Here is a 20,234-nt window from a genome sequence, read left to right as displayed (position 1 = left end):
TGTATTTTTATATTGGGATTTGTGTTTGCATCCATTACAACAAAAAGTAAGTCAATTGGTAAAAATGAAAATTTGTCAATGTAAAATTAACCAAACTTTGCATTTGTATGGACCAGAATTCACTACATTTGCATTTACAATCTATTTGCATGGTTTCCAAACAACCAAATATGCAAAATTTGCATATTGAGCTTAAATTGATGATAACAGATCATTTTATAGGGAAATTTTCAGTTTAATACCTTGAACTTTGGGGGTAGTGTCAAGTTAGTACCCAAACTTCAAAATGTATTACTACAGTAGTCAAACTTTCAAGAACTGCTAATTTAGTACCCGCCATTTGTCAGTTAATTGATGCATGTGATGTCACATATGATTTATAACATTCTAAATTTCCAAAATTACCTTTTTAAAGAAGAAATTGTTCATTACCTTCTTCCATGAAACTGAAACTAAACTAGAGCAACCATGGGCATGGCTAACTGACGGTGAACCTTCTTTGCTTTTCTACGCTTCATCTTATCTGGGTTTCTTCCAAAATGGGAAAAAAAAATCAAGCCTGAAGACAGCATGGTTTGTACTTTGCACCCTTTCATACTATCTCTGATTTTGTAATTTATGGTTCTGCTGTATTGGAAACCAAATAGGTTTACTTTTTGGTCATGGCTATTTTGTTTGAAGAAACATTGTCTCTGTATCTGTTTTCTTTTTGGTCATGGTTCTGTCAAATGTTTCAAGTTTTGTGATTGGGTTGCTTGTGTTGTTACGGGTACTAAGTAATTTAAGGTCCTGGAAACTTACCATCGAGGAACCATTTTCTAATCGAGGTATATTTTTAAAAGCATTCAATATTCAATCGATAATTTATTTGGAAACATAGAGTTCTGGTTTCTTAGAGACAATTGGGGCTTTCGATTAATATAATAATGTGGAAATAGAGGTGATGAAATAGAAAAAGCTAGTAACAATTCCTGTAAAAAATAAATAAATAAATAAATAAAGGGTTTTTATTGTTCAGTCTACCTCAGAAATCTTAATCCCATCATATGTGGGATGAATCCTAACCATGCATCCATGTCAAATTTATGGGCAACATGTGGTTTATAGGGGGCTACTAATAGATTAGGAGGGGCTGTAATTTTGGATTTTTGAGGTGTAGTGGTCTGAGATATATACCTATTTCATATGGAACACTAAATCAAAAAATAAAAATGACAAATTATAAAGCCCCCCGATATTATGGGGTCGTGACAAATACCCACTAGTCAGATGACGAAATGCGTTAAATTACCAAAATATTCTATTAATTTTTTTTGCCCTTTTTTTCTTAAAACCTTTTTAACCTATTGTTTTCCCTTTCTTCTTCTCCGAAATAAAAGGACAACCCATTTCTAATCTTCCTTCTCCGTCTTCAATCTCATCTCTACGGCGTCACCGACGCCACGATCATGAGAAACTGCAATGCTTGATAGCCCAACAACAGTCCGTATTACCCAACTTCAAGCTCTTAGAAAGTTTAGGTTACAGGACAACGTTATCACGGGGGCAAGAGGGAGTGTATCTAGGATCTGTTCCATTGCCTGGATTTCAAGGATGTTATCCCTAATCCGAGTTTCAATTTCCATCCGAGCGCGCTTTCATCCCAGAAATCAGTTGCAGCTTCTGCAAGTCCTCGCCTGAGAACGATTCCTCCATAGAACGAATCTGCAAGTCCTCGTTTGACAACAAGTCATCGCACTGTCAAAAACTCCCTGTACAATGCGTTCACAGAACCCGCTGTGGGCCGGCAGCGAGAGATCGAGCACTCCTCTGAAGACCTAAGGCTTGCTATAGCCTGTACCACCGAAACAGGGATTGGATAATTCTTCAATTTTACGTTCGATTCTTTCAATCTATCTGTTCCCTTAACGCTTTCTGTTTGTCTTTTAATTATTTTTTTCCTTTTTTGCTTCTCTTTATTTTGTTTGTTGCAGGTTGAACTAAAGCCAATGGCTGCTGGTAATTCCTCCTCCAAAAGAAAATCTTCGTCATCTCACAAGAAGAAGCACGTTAAGCCTTCCTCCGAGGTCTTCTATTCCTCTCTTTCTCTCTGTCTTCCATAATTTTCTTTTCTTTTAGGGATTTTTTCTGATTTAATTTTACGATTCTAGGTTCGGGATTGGATTTTTCTTTCGTTATGTGCGTTGTCTACTTGTTAAAATATTTTTTCATTTGCCTGTATTTGGCTTCTCAGTATGAATTGGGATTTAGATTCTGATATGGGTTATCTGATATTTGATGTCCATCCTATGATGTGCAATTCGGTCGATCCTAGCTGCTAGCTACGTTGTTTCTGACGGAATTGAAGGTGTTTGAAACAATGAAGAAACTGGAGACTTCCGGAGAGGAACCCAATTGGAACACTCCAAAGCTCAAGTTAGTGCTCTCAAAAAGGCCAGGGGAAATAAAGGACTTCAAGACCAGAAAACACAAAAATCACATACCTCTTTCTTTGGGGGAATGGGGCATTTTATAATCACCCCGGTACACTCACTCTCATACCTCTGTCAGATCGGGTATCATCACCTCCGCCAGATCGGGCGTCATAACCTCTTTCAAATGCCAGTTCGGGTGTCATAACCTCTGTCAGATGCCAGTTCGGGTGTTATAACCGCCACTGTCTTCATTGTCAAGGCCGTCTCTGTCACGTCTGAGATGGCGATGGCAGGTGGCCGTTGGAGGGTGGTTATCATGTGTCAGACCCCTAATCAGTCAGGCACGCCGCCTCTGTTTACGGGCTTCTTTGGCGTCAGGTACAGTTATTCAGTCAGGCGACTTGGAGCCGAAGTGGTGTGCAAGGTGAAGTCTTGAGTTCGGATAGAAGTGTGGCCCGAATTGCCCCGAAGTGGGTCAACTCGGGTTTTCACCCTTTGCGCTCTCAGGGCCTCTAAGGGAGAGCTCAGGTTCCTCCTTGGGGAGCTCGGGGCTCCTTTTCTCGGAATTCGGGTCGTGGGCCCGTTGACGTGCTGAGCTGGCACTCCTGCCAGGTCACTCTCGGTTGCTTCCACATGTCGCGCGCCAAGGGGTCGGGCCAAATCTCCCTCCATCAATTGCCCCCCACTCCCTGTGCCTGGGGTCCTAACCCAGCGTGGAGAGTTCACAGGATGACGGGTGGATTTGCCTCGTGACGCCTTCGCCCTGGTTGGAGCTTCTCCTGTCTGACTTGCTTGTGCTTTCAGATCGATCAGGATCGGCTTGGTTCGACCAGGGGTCAATCCCAGGTCGCGTGCAGCTCACGCGCAGACGTCAAACGATTATAAATTTTTGGACGTCAAAAATTCGCGCTAAACTAACTTCACCTCGGGGGGCACGCAGTCAGTTTTGCTGGGAGCCGTTGGATGGTTTTGATCTTGGTCGTTGATGCGCGAGTACAATGGCTATAAATAGTGGGGGACCTTGGTCACTTTCCTTCGCCATTCTTTAGCATTCGTTCCTTGAGCTCGCATCATTCTTCGTAGTCCAGTAGCTTTTCCCCGGTGAGTTCTCAGCCTTCTTTTCGACTCAATGTCCAGCTCGGGTAGTTTAGATAGTCTTCTGGGGGGCCAGATGCTGAGTCCACGAACCGAGCTGCTGCCCCTGACAACCTTAGTGAGTACGAGGCAGGACCCGAGGTAGAGCTCGACTTCGAGCCCGTAGGCCAAGTCATCTCGGGTAGCTTGGCATCCACCTCCCGTCGAGGTCGGATGCCAGATAAGTTTGGACCTTCCACTATGACGCCCGAGATACTTAGATCCCTTATTGCTCAGTATAACCTGCTCAGGGAGTATACTTACATTTTACCCTCGGGCGACTTCCCTTGGGAGCACGGTCCGGACGAGATCGTGATATTCCAGGACAAGCTGCACCTTCCTTTCCATCCCCTTATCATCGAGGTCATGAATCACTTTGGCGTTACTGTCGGTCAGCTCCACCCGAACTCCATTCGTAACCTTGTTGGGACCATCTTCCTTTGTTGCGAACATTGCCTTCCATTGGACCTGGAAATCTTTTCCGCCATTCTTATGCTCAAAAAGCAAGCGGGTCCCCTGCCCGAGCGTAGGCGGGCCTACTACTTGTCTCCTCGTCCGAGGTTCAAGCTTTTGCACGATCTTCTGAATAAGGTCCCAGCATAGAAGCGGGACTACTTCGTGGTTCGAAGTGCTATGGGGTGGTCGTTTCCTACCGAGTGGGGATTGGCTGTTCTTGATCCTAGTGCCACGTTAGATAAAGATACGGCGAAGGGCCTCCAGGACTGGGCCTGGCTTGGGCTCGAATACCAAGTCTACCTGATGGAGGCCAAGCTTATTCAGGCCGGTCTGAGTTCGGGTAGGTTTCTTGCTCAGAGGCTTGCTTTTGCTTTGTTTTTATTCTCGTCTTTTGATGCTGAGCTCCTTTTTGCAGGTGTTATGGAGGTAGAGAAGACTCGAGGTGCGAGCTTGTTTGATGGTATGATGAAGCGAGCCGCTAAGCGGGTCCGTGCCAATCCTTCCTGAGTTGCGGAGCCCGAGGCACCGAGAATGGAGCCTCCTTGGGAGCCCGAGGTGGCCCCTCCAGTTCAGGAAGCGGCAGGGGTTCCCTAGGCCAATACTGCTTATACCCAGGTTGTGCCTTCAGGCTCGAGAAGTCAGGATGGGGTTGGGAGTGTGCTGACGCCGAGCCACGCTCTCTGAAAAAGTAAGAAGGCTATTTGCCCTGAGGAGGTCGCGGCGTGGGCTGATCTTCCTCCGAATCACATAGGTGTGTGTGCTGCTACTCACGCCATGGTGGTAAGTCAAAGTAATTTTTCTTTTTTTTTTTTTTGCCGGGCTGATTTATTCTCATTTTGGCAGGTGAACTCCTTTATCCACGCTCTAACAATCCAATCGGAGAGGGGCTTGAAGCAAGCGCAAGCTGTCGAAAAGGCTTCCCGCACTGCGCGAGTCGAGCTAACGAGGTCTCGAAGGGACAACGAGGCCTTAGGGTTGGTGGTGAAACACATGGCGGACCTGAAGCTAGACTTGGAGCATCAGGTCGAGTACCTTCAGGATGATATCAGGGAGAAGACTGAGATCCTCTCTCAGGCCATCGAGGAGGCGAAGGTGAAGGTCATTGACGATTACATCGCTTTGCCGCGCTTTGACGACATGATGGTGGGCTCGTACAAAAGGGGTTTCAAGTTGAGCCGATAGATGATAAGGAATACGTACCCTGAGCTCAACATTAGTGTCATAACCACTTCGTGCATCACTCTGGAAATGGCTACCGCAGCTGATGATGATGCAGATTCCGAAGACAAAGCGGGACCTTCGGGTATTGTCAAAGTCCCTTCCGAAGGCGAGGAAGATGTACCTCCGGGCCTGTGAGCTCGTTGTTGTTGTGTTTTTTTTTTTTTTGGAACGAAATGTAAGCAAAATTATTTTGCAATGAATAGTCCCCTTTATTGGTTAAGTGTTGGGCAGTCATTTTCCCTTTTCGCCGAACTACTAGACTTAGGCCCTGAGGCGAGTTAACATGGTAAGGCTATATGCCCGATCTGTTCTTCGCCTGGTTAGTTAACATAGGCTAGAATTGGGTCCTGGGCTATGCACCTCGGGATCCGTACTCGTGCAGCCTGCTTCGTTGATGAGGTGTCGAGGTCATCTTCAGCTTGGCATTCTGGCCCTTACGGTGCCGAGGTCCTTGTTAGCTCAGCATTTTGGCCCTTAGGTTCTGGTAGTGGCTCATGGCCTACTTAGTTTGATAATTTATAGGTAATATCATCTTAAGTTGACGATGTTCCATGCCCAGGGTATCTGTTTACCCTTCAGGGTCTCGAGCTCGTATGCTCCCCCGAGTGCTCTCTTTACTCGGCAGGGTCCTTCCTAGTCCGGCCCGAGTTTGTCAACGCCAGGCTCAGGTACCATGACCTTGCGGAGATCCAGGTCACCGATGCGGAAGTTTCGTCTCTTAACTCTGGCGTTGTAGTACCGAGCTACCCTTTGCTGGTACGATGCGGTCCTGATGTATGCGAGGTCCCTCACCTCGTCAAATAAGTCGAGGTTGGTGCATAGCTCGTCGTTATTAGTATTGTCGTTGTATGCTTCCAACCGAAGTGAGGGGATTTCGATTTCGGCTGGGATGACTGCCTCCGTGCCATAGGTGAGGTTGAAGGGATTTTCTCCGGTGGCGGTTTTCTCTGTAGTTCGGTATGCCCATCGGACGCTAGGCAGCTCATCTGCACATAACCCTTTAGCTCGGTCTAGCCTAGCTTTTAGTCCGCGGAGGATAGCTCTATTCGTGATTTCTGCCTGACCGTTTGCTTGTGGGTGCGCAACCGACGTGAAGTTTTGCCGGATTCCCATGTCTTGGCACCACTCTTGGAATTTGATGTCCTCAAACTGCTTGCCATTGTCGGAGATCAGCACCCAAGGTAGCCCGAAGTAGCACACTATGTTCTTCCAGAAGAAGTTCTGAACATTTCGAACTATGATGGTTACGAGAGTTTCAGCTTCAACCCACTTGGTGAAGTAGTCTACTACCACTACTACGAACTTCCTTCCTTCTGTTGCTGGCGGGAATGGCCCGAGTAGGTCGATACCCCATTCTACGAAGGGCCATGGGCTAGTGAGGTACTTGAGGTCGGTGGCGGGCTGGTGGTGAATATTAGTGTGCTTTTGGCACTTCTCGCACTTCCTGACTAGCCCGATGATGTCTGCTTTCATTGTTGGCCAATAGTACCCCTGTCGTAGTGCTTTCTGAGCGACGGCCCTGCCCCCCAGCTGTCCGCCACATAGGCCTTCATGAATGTCATGTAGTACGAGCTCGGCTTCGGGAGGCCGCAAGCAGCGCAAGTAGGGGAGCGTGTAGGATTTTCGGTACAGTCGTCCATCTATTATGACGTACTTGGCTGCTTGGCGCTCTACCCTCTTGGCGGCGTTGCGGTCTGCGGGGAGGGTTTCGTGTACCAAGAAGCTCGCGAGTGGATCAATCCAGCTCGGTTCTGCTTGGGCGACAGGAGCGACCTCCTCTGCCCCCCGGAGAATGCTAGGCCGAGGTAAGTCCTCTATGTACACAGTTCTCATGGTGTTGTCACTGGTGCTGGCTAACCAGGACAGGGCGTCGGCCTCAACGTTATCTGACTTTGGAATTTGCTTGATGAAGTGTGATTGGAAGCTAAGCAGAGCCTCTTTTACCTTTGCCAAGTAAACAATCATAGTTGGCTCGCGGGCTTCGTATTCCCCTATAACTTGGTTGACCACAAGTTGGGAATCGCTGCAGATAATTATGTGTTTTGCCTTTACCTCTTGCGTCAGGGCTAGCCCGGCTATCAACGCCTTGTATTCTGCCTCATTGTTGGATGCCGCGAACTCGAAGCGTAGCGCGTACTCTAGTTTCATGCCACTCGGACCGTAAAGAACTACACCGGCTCCGCTGCTCTGCTGATTTGATGAGCCATCTACGTGAAGGATCTAGGTCTCTTCATCCCAGTTCGCGCTCGGCCTAACCAGGAGAGATACCGAACTGGGTGCGACCTCACGGGGCTCGGACTCAACCTGCCTGGGAGAACCAAGCTCACCCAAACTGGGAGCCTCATGCTCAACCGGGATGAGGACCTCGGAGCTAAACATGCATTCTGCAACAAAACCCGCCAAGGCTTGAACTTTGATAGCAGTTCGTGGCTTGTACTGGATGTCATACTCACTGAGTTCGATGGCCCACTTCGTCAAACGACCAGAGACCTCGGGCCTGAGTAATACTTGCCTCAAGGGTTTGTCGGTGAGGACGATGATGGTATGGGCTTGGAAATACGGACGGAGTTTGCGAGCCACAATGACCAACGCATAAGCTAGCTTTTCTAAGGGAGAGCTCGGGTTCCTCCTTGGAGAGCTCAGGGCTCCTTTTCTCGGAGCTCGGGTCATGGGCCCGCTGTCGTGTCGAACTGTCACTCCTGCCAGGTCATTCTCGGTTACTTCCACGTGTCGCGCGGCCAAGAGGTCGAGCCAAATCTCCCTCCATCACTTGCTTTCGACATATCTCTCATGTACCGATTGTCTAGGTCCAAATGAGGGGGAATAGAAAGAGACGTAAGGCTAAAAAGCTTAGTCGTCATGATGTGAAGGTCGGGGAAGATGAACAGTGATTTTTTCATCCAGTAATTACAACGAGGTTATAATTGCCTTTTCGAACAGGAGGTTAACGGAAGGGGGTTTTATCGCAAAATAAAGTACAAGGGGCTCTTTATCACAGACAGCAAGATCGGTAGCTGCTGAAGCTGATGGCCATCCGATGATGAAGTTGATGCACTCTGCTAATAGTAACGTTTTGCCTGATTGGATTCCATTTTCATTCAAACCCCGTTTGCATTATCCAAATTAAGAAAATAGATTGTCGGATACAAGAAAACCTTTGCAGATTGCAAACGGAGAAAACTACTAAACAATAAAATTAGGGAAAATTGAAACTGATTCAAATTGCAGAAAACAAAGGAGTGGCAGCAGCTCGTCAATAAAGAATTCTTCCGAACAGATTTTAACAGAGACCTAGGGGTGTTCTTGAAAAATTGAAAAATCGAATTAAATCAAGAAAGCTAAATCGTAAAATGCGGTTAATCAAATCGATCAGTTCAGTTTTGGTTTGAAATTTTTTGAAAAATGAAAAGATCAGTTGTGTTTGATTAACCTACAAAAAAATCACTGGTTAACCAAATATATGTCACATATTTTCTATATTATATATAAATATATACTTATATTATATTTAGGATAAAGTACAAAAACCTCCCTTGAGGTTTCTAATAATCGAGAAAAACCTCCCCTCCGTTATTGAACCAAAAAATTACATTTGTGTCCTTATAGATCATCTAAGCTATTTGCAAAATACCAGTTCTACCCTTATTCGAAAAACTCATTACTCTCTCTTCAAAAAACAGTCGAACCCTAAACCATAACATTAATAATTGCAAGCAAAGTCTAGACCTGTTCATGGGCCGGCTCGGGCCGGGCTTTGACTTTTTATTAACAGAAAAATGTTAGGCCCGAGCCTGAGCCCGGCTCTGATAAAAAGCCCAAAGCCCAAGCTCGAGCCCGAAGCCCGACCTAATAAAAAAAATTCAAATTTTTCCCTACTCAAATGAATATTTTCTATTTTAATTTAGATGTTTTTCCCCTATTTAAATGAACAATGGACCTACAAGTGAATCAACAACATTCTCAAATCAAAAAAAATTATTCAAATGGACATCACATAAGGTTTTTACTTAGGTTTAGCTATAGGTCGTGCCGGGCTATTTTGGCAAAGCCCGAACCCAGCTCAAATTTTATACGGGCTAGGCTTTTTGGCCCAAGGTTAAGCCCATGGGCCAAAAAGCCTGTTCAAGCCCATCCGGGGTCGGGCCGGGCCGGCCCGTCGGGCCACCCGGCCCATGAATAGGTTTAAAGCAGACATGGTGTTTGGAATATTCCACTTCCCAAAATATTCTGGCAACGATTCTTTATCGGACGACGGTCGTCTTTCATCTTGTTGGCCGATTTCTTCACCAAAGTTCGTTTTCTCCACAAGAGTTCATTTTCTTCTTCACGAGAGTTCGTTTTCTTCGTCCTTCTTCATGAGAGTTCGTTTTCTTCCTCCTTTTTCACTATAGTTCGTTTTCATCTTGCAGTGGTTGTGTTCGGAATAGTTCGTTGTCTTCTTCACTGTAAGTGGGTGATAATGGAGTGATAGAGATCGACGCTTAGGAAACATTGGATGGTCGCTTAGGACCCATAAAACATGCGTAACAGGGGCAGCTCTTTGGAAACATTGGACTAGGAAGAAAACAGGGTCAGGTCCGATCCGACCACAGATTCCAAAAAAATGGTGTAGCAATTGAGTTGAGGTTGCGATTGAGGCCATCAGAACAGAAGATGAGATTTGGGAATGGTAAATTACAGAAACCTAATCGGTTGGAAATGTGCAATCTGATTGGTTGGAAATTACAAAAACCTAATCGGTAATCCCCGCTTTCTGAACCACTGGTAAATCATTGGTAAATCAGAAATAAGGGCAGTGGCTCTGTGTTCATCGTCTTCCTTCTCTGGTAAATCGTTGGTAAATCAATCCTGCATGAGAACCTTCAATCAACATTTCTGAAGATAATAGAAGGAAGATAGACCAAGATTGCCAAAATGACAATGATTTACCACTGTCAGAACCTTCAATCAACATTGCCAAAATGACAATGTAAATCAATCCTTCTATTATCGTCAGAAATGATTTACCAGAACCACTGGTAATTCATTACATTCATTGTTCTACCAGAACCACTAGTAAATCATTGGTAAATTAGAACCAGAACCACTTTCAGTTGTGCTGCCTGAGAAACTAAGGTCCAAAACTAAAATTCAAGACGAACCATCTCTATCTACTGGTAAATCCATAGCGAATTAAAATGGGGCTTCGTCGTTCCTCTCCGATGGGACCAAAGGCACAGTTCGGTCTCCTGTTGTGAAGAAGGGAGGATTTTGCACTTCCCAGAATACCCGGAGTTCGTTCCTTCTCAAATGAGACCGAAGCAGAGTTCGTTCGTTTTCCAATGGAACTTGATGAAGGAAGATTTGGCCCGACCTCTCTCATGTGACACGTGGCAGAAACAACAGCTCCGCAAAAGGGGCCAAGCCTAAGCGGGAACAAGGGGACACACTTCGCCGAACTGACTCACCTTGTAACAGCTCGGGATACACTTCGCCGAACTGACCTTTGTAACAGCTCGGGATACACTTCGCCGAACTGACCCATCTTGTAACAGTTCGGGATACACTTCGCCGAACTAACCCACCTTGTAACAGTTTGGGATACACCTCGCCGAAACTTACCTGCCCTATATATACCTCCGAGCTCAAAACCGCCTCGCTCAGCATTTCGCATCACCTTCTAGGCACCAAAGCCAAACAAATCGTATCATGCCTGACACTAGGGAAGTCCGTGCCCGAGGGCGCCACGCCTGACTGACTTGGGATCTGACGTTTGGCAGCAGCACTCTAAACGGCCACCTGCCACCACCACTGACGCCGCCATCTCTAGTTAGACGGTTAGGTAGTGACAATTCTGTCTCAGTAGAAAAGACGACGGCCGAATTGACAAGCACAAGGGTAATCATACCCGATCTGACAAGGGCCTCGGGACGAGTACACGAAATGACTATAAGAGCCCCCTGCCCCCCAACAACGGAGGTATGCAAACTTTGCGCTATCTGGTACTACCATGCTTTTGAAGGATTCTAACTTGAGCTTCGGAGCCTCTGCACCGGGTTCCCCCCGAAACTTTCCCATCTCCTCCGTTTCAGGTTCCCTGCAACCCCGTTCGGAAGAAAGGCAGCGGACAACTAAGACCAGCCGGATCGCGCTCCATCAATTGGCGTCGTCTGTGGGAAACGCTTCAAAAAGCCTCCCTCCAAACTTCGATACCCCCTTTTTTCTTCAAAAAACCCAACACTCATGGCCTCCTCCAGCAACACCGGACGTGGTACGGAGACAAACGCCACCGGGGAGCAACTTCAGGTCCCCGTAGTGTGCGTTGGACAGTTCACCATCCCCCTTTCGGCGGATGGTATCCCCATCTTGAACACGCCACAAGCAGTGGCACCCGTAAACCCTCCTACCACAAGCGTCCCCTTTCCTCTCCCCATTGAGACAACCTTCACTGAACCAACTGTCGTCCCCCTGGCAGCTAGCCAAAACCGATTGGAGGATCTGATGCAGTGCATGTGGGCAATGCAAGCCAAATGCAATAGTTCCAGCAACACCAGCTTCACCAGCACCAAGTGCTGCACAACATCTCCCAGTATCACTATCAACATCAGTTCCCCCAACTGCCACTGAACCAACCACTACTTCCACCTCGCCACCCCGCTCCGAGGTCGGTCAAAGCCTCCCCGCAGGATGGGCGCCCCTGCCAGGTGAAGGCCTCCCGGCCCCAGAACCACCCCAACAGCCAGGCCTCGTCCCCAGGCCGAAGAGAGAAAAATGTCATCCTCGCCTCGCAACCCGCAGGCGGGTCGGGAACCTCGCTCGCGAGGTTGGCAACCCGACGCTCCAAGCCCGAGCTCCCGCTCACCGAAAACCGATTCAGCGCCCTGGCGGCAGACTACCAGCACTCCGGGCCCATCGAGCTCAGTAACACAGAGGCCAGCAGCGCCAGTACAAGGCCCGCTCAACGGCGAAGTCGCCAAACTGCCACCCGCGCCTTATCGGAATTCAGAGGCAAAGACACGAGCTCGAACGAGGTAGGGGCTGCCCCGGCTCTCTCCGTTCCTTCCCCCCTCGCATCGGAACTCCTGGCGGTCCCCTTACCCAGAGACTTCAAACTCCCACCTCTGGACAAGTACGACGGGTCCTTCGACCCCAACGACCACGTTGACGCCTTTCAGTCGCAAATGCACCTCGCCAGGGCTAGCGAATCGTGCATGTGCGTGGCCTTTACCACCACCCTAGGGGGGTAGCCCGCACTTGGTACAGGAACCTGGCCCCCGGGTCGATAAAGTGTTGGGCCCAATTCGTGCAAGTCTTCACCACACACTTCGTCACCAGCTGACGATGCCCCAGAACAGAGGAAAGCATCTTCGGAGTGGTCCAAAGAGAAGGAGAATCTATTCGGGGCAACATCAAGCGGTTCAACGAAGCATGCTTGCAAGTACCGCGGTTGGACCCCGCAGTGCAGCTCGCGGCGGCCAAAAGAGGGGTGACGCATAAAGAGTTCAAATGGCACATGGTGGCCAACCAGCCCGCGACAGTGGCCGAATTCCTCAAACTCGCGGATAAGTTCATGAGGACAGAGGAAGAAATCAACCAACGAACCGAAAGCAGGAACAAGAAAAGAAAGAGAGAAGGCGAGCTCTCCAACCCGGGGAATAGAAAAAACCCGACCCAGGAGCCGAATCCGAACCAGTCCTTCCGGGCCCCCCTAGCAGTTCGGACGGACTACACGCCGTTAAACACGAGGCGGACAGAGATCTTAATGACGATCAAAGACGCTCCATACGTTAAGTGGCCACCTCGCCTAAAAGGAAATTCGAACGAGAGAAACAAGAATTTGTATTGTATTTCCATAGAGACCATGGTCATAGCACCGAACAATGTAATAACCTCCGGGACGATATAGAGGGACTCATCCGTCGCGGATACTTGAGAAACTTTGTACAGCACAGCAATAACAATAAAGCATATCGGCAAAGGGAGCACGAAAAGGATGCCCCCGAGTCTAGCAACAGACCTGCCGAACCGTTGCAGAAGCAGCCTCCGGAAGAGAGGCCAGTTCGGGGAACCATCCATGTAATAGTGGGAGGTTCGGTGGTAGCGGGGTGTACCTCGGCAGTAGCCCAGACTTCAGTTCGCGAAGCGGCCCTCGAAGAACGGAACCCCCCAAAGAGACCAAATACCGAAGAACCAATCTTTTTCACGGAGGACGACGCGCGAGGAGTCCACTACCCCCATGATGACGCGCTTGTCATTAAGCTAAGGATCAGCGACTTCGAGGTCAGGCGCGTACTCGTAGATTCGGGCAGCTCAGCGGACATCCTCTTCAAATCAGCATTTGACCAGCTGCAGTTAAAGAGGAGCGAGTTGAAGCCCGCGAACACTCCCCTGGTAGGTTTCAGCGGAGAGGAAGTCAGGCCCCTCGAAAAAATAACTGTCCCTGTGGAAGTCGGCACATGGCCTTGTGCGGTCAGACTCAACCATGATTTCCTGGTAGTCGCGACCCCCTCCCCAAACAATGCCATAATAGGGCAGCCGATCACGCATGTCCTACGGGCGGCGGTCTCCACCTACTATTTGGCCATGAAGTTCCCTACGGACTTCGGTATAGGGGTAGCGCGGGGCAACCAGCTCGAGTCCCGCAAGTGCTACGTTGCCACCCTAAAGGGAAAAACCAAGGCGGCCGACGACCTCGAACTGGAGCGGCCGGCGGAGCAAGGTGAGGAGCGACCTTCGCCCACGGAGGAAACAATCGCAATCCCGACTTCAGCTACGGACCCAGCTCGCACACTAAGCATCGGAGCTTCCATCGAAGACCCCCTACGAGCCGAACTGGTGAGTTTTTTACTTCAAAATTTAGATATTTTTGCCTGGTCCGCGGCCGACATGCCGGGCATTAGCCCCGGACTGATAACTCACAAACTTAATACTGACCCTGTAGTCAGACCCGTTAGACAGAAGAAACGCAACTTAGCCCCAGAACGCTGGAGAGCGGTCGACGAGGAGGTTGAGAAGCTCCTCGCAGCAAACTTCATAAGGGAAGTCCACTACCCGAGCTGGGTGGCCAACCCGGTGTTGGTAAAAAAGGCAAGCGGCAAGTGGCGCATGTGCGTCGACTATACCGACCTGAACCGAGCTTGCCCGAAAGATTGCTTCCCCCTCCCCAGAATTGACCGCCTAGTGGACGCGACCTCGTGAAACGAGTTGCTAAGCTTCCTGGACGCCTACTCGGGCTACAACCAAGTTAGGATGGACCCATCCGATGAGGAAACAACCAGCTTCATAATCGAGTTCGGCCTGTATTGCTACAAAGTCATGCCCTTCGGACTAAAAAATGCCGGGGCAACTTTCCAAAGACTTGTAAATAAGCTATTTCGGCCCATTATTGATACGAAGATAGAGTGCTATGTAGACGACATGGTCGTCAAGACTCAGTTTTCACAAGAGTTAACACAAGACTTAGATTCTGTTTTCCAAATCCTACGTCAGTTTAGCATGAAGTTGAATCCCAACAAGTGTGTCTTCGGCGTCACCTCGGGCAAGTTCCTAGGCTACATTGTCAATCGACGCGGTATTGAGGCGAACCCGGACAAAATAAAAACCATTCTAGATATGAAACCACCTCGGAAAGTAAAAGAGGTTCAAAGGCTAAACGGCCGCATAGCCGCTCTAAGCCGCTTCTTGTCCAAGTCAGCAGACCGCTGCCTACCCTTCTTCAAGGCAGTCAAAAGCAAAGGGTTCGAGTGGACCCAGGACTGCCAGTTCACGTTCGATGAACTAAAAGGTTACCTCGCTAGTATGCCAACCTTAGCGCGGGCGGAGGTGGGCGAGGTCTTAGAACTGTACCTCTCAGCGAGCGACGATGCGGTCAGTTCGGTACTAATAAAGGTAACAGACCGGGTCCAACGACCCATATATTATGTTAGTAAAATTTTGCAGGGAGCAGAGGCAAAGTACCCGGAGATAGAAAAACTAGCATATGCCCTACTAATAGTAGCTCGTAAACTCCGCCCGTACTTCCAGGCTCACACCGTCATCGTCCTAACTGACAAACCTCTTAGACAAGTTTTACTCAAACCCGAAGTCTCCGGTCGACTGACAAAATGGGCCATCGAACTCAGCGAGTACGACCTCCAGTACAAACTGAGAACCGCTATCAAGGCCCAAGCTTTGGCAGATTTTATCGCCTAGTGCACTTTCAGCCACGAAGCCCCACAGGTCGAGCCCGAGGTCCCCAGTTGCGGCGAACCCGGAGCTCCTGAGCCCATAGAGTCCGAATCCCGTGAAGTAGCAGCCAGTGTGGCATCTCTCCTGGTAAGGCGAAGAGCGAATTGGGATGAGGAGCCCTGGATCCTTCACGTGGATGGTTCCTCGAACCGGCAAGGTAGCGGAGCTGGAATAGTCTTGTGTGGACCGAGCGGCACAAAAGTAGAATACGCACTACGCTTTGAGTTCGCGGCATCCAACAACGAGGTAGAGTACGAAGCACTGATCGCCGGGCTGGACCTAGCGCGAAAGGTTAAGGCAAAACACTTGGTCATCTGCAGCGATTCTCAGCTCGTGGTAAACCAAGTTACCGGCGAATACGAAACACGCGATCTCTCCATGATCGCATACTTGGCCAAAGTAAAAGAAGCCCTGCTCAACTTCCGGTCGCACATCATCAGGCAAATCCCGAGGTCAGAAAACACTGAGGCCGACGCCCTGTCCCGGTTAGCCAGTACGAGTCACAACAATATGAGAACTGTGTACATAGAAGACTTACCTCGGCCTAATATTCTCGGGGGGACAGAGGAGGTCGCTTCCGTCTAAGAAGCAGAGCCGAGCTGGATCGATCCACTCGCGAGCTTCTTGATAGACGGAACCCTCCCTGCAGAACGCAATGCAGCCAAGAGGGTGCAGCGCCAGGCGGCCAAATACGTCATAATAGACGAACGGTTATACCGACGGTCGTACACGCTCCCCTATTTGCGTTGCCTGCGACCTACCGAAGCCGAGTTCGTACTCCGCGACACTCATGAAGGCCTGTGCGGCGGACACTTGGGGGGCAGAGCACTCGCCCAAAAGGCACTTCGACAAGGATACTACTGGCCAACGATGAAGGCAGAAGCTGTCGAGCTCATCAGAAAATGCGACAAGTGTCAGAAGCACGATAACATCCACCATCAACCTGCCTCCGAACTCAAATACCTCGCCAGCCCGTGGCCCTTTGCACAATGGGGCATCGACCTCCTAGGGCCATTCCCACCAGCAACAGGCAGAAGAAAATTCTTAGTTGTTGCGGTAGATTATTTTACGAAGTGGATAGAAGTCGAACCTCTAGCAACTGTCACGGCTCGAAACATACAGAACTTCTTCTAGAAGAACATAGTATGTTGGTTCGGGTTACCTCGGGTTCTAATCTCCAACAACGGTAAACAGTTCGAGGATATCAAGTTCCAAGAGTGGTGCCAGAACATGGGGATTCGGCAAAATTTCACGTCAATCGCGCACCCGCAGGCAAACGGTCAGACGGAAGTAATGAACAGAGCCATCCTGCGCGGACTGAAAGCACGTCTGGATCAAGCTAAGGGATTGTGGGCCGAAGAGCTACCAAGTGTCTTATGGGCTCACCGAACGATCGAAAAAGCAACCACGGGAGAAACCCCCTTCAACCTCACCTACGGCACTGAAGCAGTGATCCCAGCGGAAATCGAAATACCAACGTTGCGATTAGAAACATACGACGATCGGACGAACGGAGACGAGTTACGCACCAACCTCGACCTACTAGACGAGGTAAGGGACCTCGCGCACATCCGAACAGCGGCATACCAGCAGCAGGTAACTCGCTACTACAATAGCAGAGTAAAGCAACGAAGCTTCCGAGTCGGCGACCTGGTCCTCCGTAAGATTATGGTGCCTGAACCCGGCATCGGCAAGCTTGGACCTAATTGGGAAGGGCCCTATAAAGTAAAAATAGCGCTCGGGGGCGCATACGAACTCGAAACCTTGGAAGGAAAACGAGTACCCCGAACATGGAACATCGTGAACTTGAGGCGATACTACCTATAAACCACCTAGCGAAGTGGACGAAATCAGGCCCTATGTGCCACAAGGCAAACCGAGGAATTTCAGCATAGACAGCACATTATCAGCTCGGCAAAAAATCAATTCGCGGCATAAAAAACCACGGAAATTTAAAAAGCCGGCAAAGAAACAGCTCGGGGAAGATGAGCAAGGGGAAAAACACTCCATTGCAAGAAACAGTACATTGGCAAAAAAAAAAATTTACATGCCCGGAGCCACTTCTTCGCCATCGGAAGGCACTTCAACAACACCCGAAGGCCCTGCCTCTCCTTCAGAGTCCGGCTCACCATCGGCAGCATTGGCCATCTCCTGAGTTATACGCGAAGTGGTTATGGCACTTAATCGAGGTCAAGGTATGTATTCCGGATCATCCACCGGCTCAACTTGAACCCCCTCCTGTAAGAGTCTACCATCAGATCGTCAAAACACGGGGAGGCAATGTAGTCTTCAACTGCCTTCTTCTTGGCGTCTTCAATGCCTTGGGAAAAAATCTGTGTTCTCTCCCTGATGTCCTCCTGAAGATATTCGACTTGATGCTACAAATCCAACTTCAATTCCGCCATATGCTTGACAACTACCCCCATGGCCTCGGTGTCACGCTGAGACCTCGCCTGTCTGGCCACCGCGATGCGAGCAGCCTCTTCAGCAGCATAAGCAGCCGCCTCAGCAGCCCTGGTATTTGCCTCTGCAGCACGGAAGGCTTCTTCAGCAGCATGAGTGGCAGCCTCAGCAGCTCGCGCCTGTCGCGAGCTCCTCTCCACTTGGGCCGCTAAGGCATGAATCGAAGAATTCACCTACCAAAAGAAACAAGTGAGCAAAAATGATAGCAGAAGCAACAGAATAAAAAAAGAAGACAGAATCTAACTTACCACCATGGCATGTGTTACGCCGCGGCAAGCGACCTGATTCAAAGGAAGATCGGTCCACGCCGCGACCTCCTCGGGGAAAGTAGCGTCCCTACTCTTCTGAAGAGCGTAGTTCGGCGTCAACACGCTCCTAAACTCCCCTTGAGCTCCCGAGCCTGAGGGCCCAGCCCGAGTATGAGCAAACCCGGAGTGAGTGAGTACGCAGGAGCGCCCGTATGAGTGGTTTCAGCGTAAGGCGCCCCGGCAGTCTCGTGCACCGGTGGAGTCACTTCGGGCTCCCTGGGCAGATCCTCTGGCGTATGGTCTGAGGCTTGGGGCTCCTCATCCAGGGGCAGCTCGGTACGAGTTCGCTTGGCGACCCGCTTCCTCCTCTTCATACCTTGGAACAAACGCCCCCCACGAGTTCTCTCTACATCCATCACACCTACAAAAACGAGTTCGACATAAAAAAAAAAAAAAAAAAAGAAGCCGCATAGCCAGAAACCTACCCGAACTCAGGCCGGCTGCAATAAGCTTGGCCTCCGTTAAGTAGTGGTGGCACTTTAAGCCTTGACGTGCCCATTGCCGGAGACCCTTCACCGTCTCTTTATCAAGAGTTACGCCCAAATCGGGAGCGGCCTCACCCCACCCGGTCTGAAAGGGCCATCATTGTGCACTTCGCACGCCGAAGTAGTCCCGCTTCCAAGCCGGGACCTTATTAGGAAGATCGTGCAGAAGCTTGAAACCCTGGCGAGGAGAAAGGTAATACGCCCGTCTCCCCCCAGGAAGAGAACCCGCCTATCTCTTGAGCATCAAGATAGAGGAGAATATCTCTAAGTCTAAGGGAAAGTTCTGCTCGCAAAAAAGGGAAATTGTCCCCACCAGGTTCCGAATAGAGTTCGGATGAAGCTGGCCAATGGTGACACCGAAGTGGTTTATGACTTCGACGAGAAGGGGATGGAAAGGAAGTCGCAACCCTGCAGCAAGCTGCTCTCGAAAAATCACGATCTCGTCAGGACCGTGTTCCCAAGGAAAACTACCCGAAGGAATAAAATATGTGTACCCCCCAGGAAGATTGTAAGACAGAAGTATGGATTGAAGCCCCTCAGGAGTCATGGTCGAAGGGCCAAACCGGTCTAGCATCCGACCTCGGCGGGAGGTAGACGCCAAACTGCCCGAAGCGACTCGACCTACTGGTTCGTAATCCTCAAACTCCACCTCAGGATCACTGAGGCAGTCTGGGGACACAGCTCGGTTAGTGGAACCTACATCGGCCCTACTCGAAGAATCGTCTGAGCTATCAAAGCTAGACATTGGGGAAAAGACGAATTCAAGAAAGTACTCACCGGAAAGTTTGAAGAAAAACCAAAGAACCGTGAACTGTATAACCAGCCTTGACGCGAGCTGGAAAAGACTTGGACGTGAGCTGAAAGGTTGGACGCGAACTCAGTAGACAAACCACAGAAGTGACAACGACCGAGGTCCCCCACTATTTATAGCTACAGTAGCCAAGAATCGACCGTGCAGACCGAAGACGATCCGACGGCCCACGTTCTTAACGACCGCACAACCCTTAAGGTCGAGACGTGATTGGTGCACGTCTTTCTGAAAAAAGTGAAACGTCAGCGCGTCTTTTTGAAACCGACGTCGCTTCGACACACGTCTTTTCCAAACTGACGCGCCGCACGTCTCCCTGATAGTCGACCGCGCACGTACAGCAGTGGCGTGCCTTTTTGAAATGACCCGCCGTCACGTCCCAGCGGCGCAAATTGGTTTGAAATTTAAAACGCGCGGTCACAACCACCAGCGTTCTTGAGTAAGCACGTTTCCAGCCTTCTCGGAAACCAAAAGAACCCTAGCAAAAGCGTCTCAAACAGTGAAGGTTCGAAGGACGGGACAAATCCACCAGCTACCTCGCGAAAACTCCCCGCACCATGGCAAGACCCCCGGCGCAAGGAGTGGGGGGCAATTGATGAAGGAAGATTTGGCCCAACATCTCTCATGTGACACATGGCAGAAACAACAGCTCGGCAAAAGGGGCCAAGCCTAGGCGGGAACAAGGGGACACACTTCGCCGAACTGACCCTTGTAACAGCTCGGGATACACTTCGCCGAA

At 49.5% G+C, this 20,234-nt stretch overlaps 1 long non-coding RNA gene across 3 annotated transcripts; it reads left to right on the top strand.

Moving 5' to 3' along the window:
* The first annotated feature begins 1,249 nt into the window (after nt 1-1,249).
* Nucleotides 1,250-5,445, top strand: LOC148863970 (uncharacterized). 3 transcript variants are annotated; one of them, XR_016109005.1, is made up of 4 exons: nt 1,295-2,066; nt 2,315-4,344; nt 4,420-4,784; nt 4,848-5,445. It is a non-coding gene; the product is annotated as an uncharacterized LOC148863970 (long non-coding RNA). The 3 variants fall into 3 exon arrangements; XR_016109004.1 differs by lacking the exon at nt 2,315-4,344 and having other exon boundaries at nt 1,250-2,066; nt 4,420-4,755; XR_016109003.1 differs by lacking the exon at nt 2,315-4,344 and having other exon boundaries at nt 1,319-2,066.
* Nucleotides 5,446-20,234: the final 14,789 nt, after the last annotated feature.

This window comes from Nelumbo lutea, chromosome 3 (assembly GCF_056320005.1).
Source record: "Nelumbo lutea isolate HS-2025 chromosome 3, American lotus-T2T, whole genome shotgun sequence".
Taxonomy (NCBI): Eukaryota; Viridiplantae; Streptophyta; class Magnoliopsida; order Proteales; family Nelumbonaceae; genus Nelumbo; species Nelumbo lutea.
Note: the sequence above shows the minus strand (reverse complement) of the source record. Positions and strands in the feature narration are given on the sequence as shown.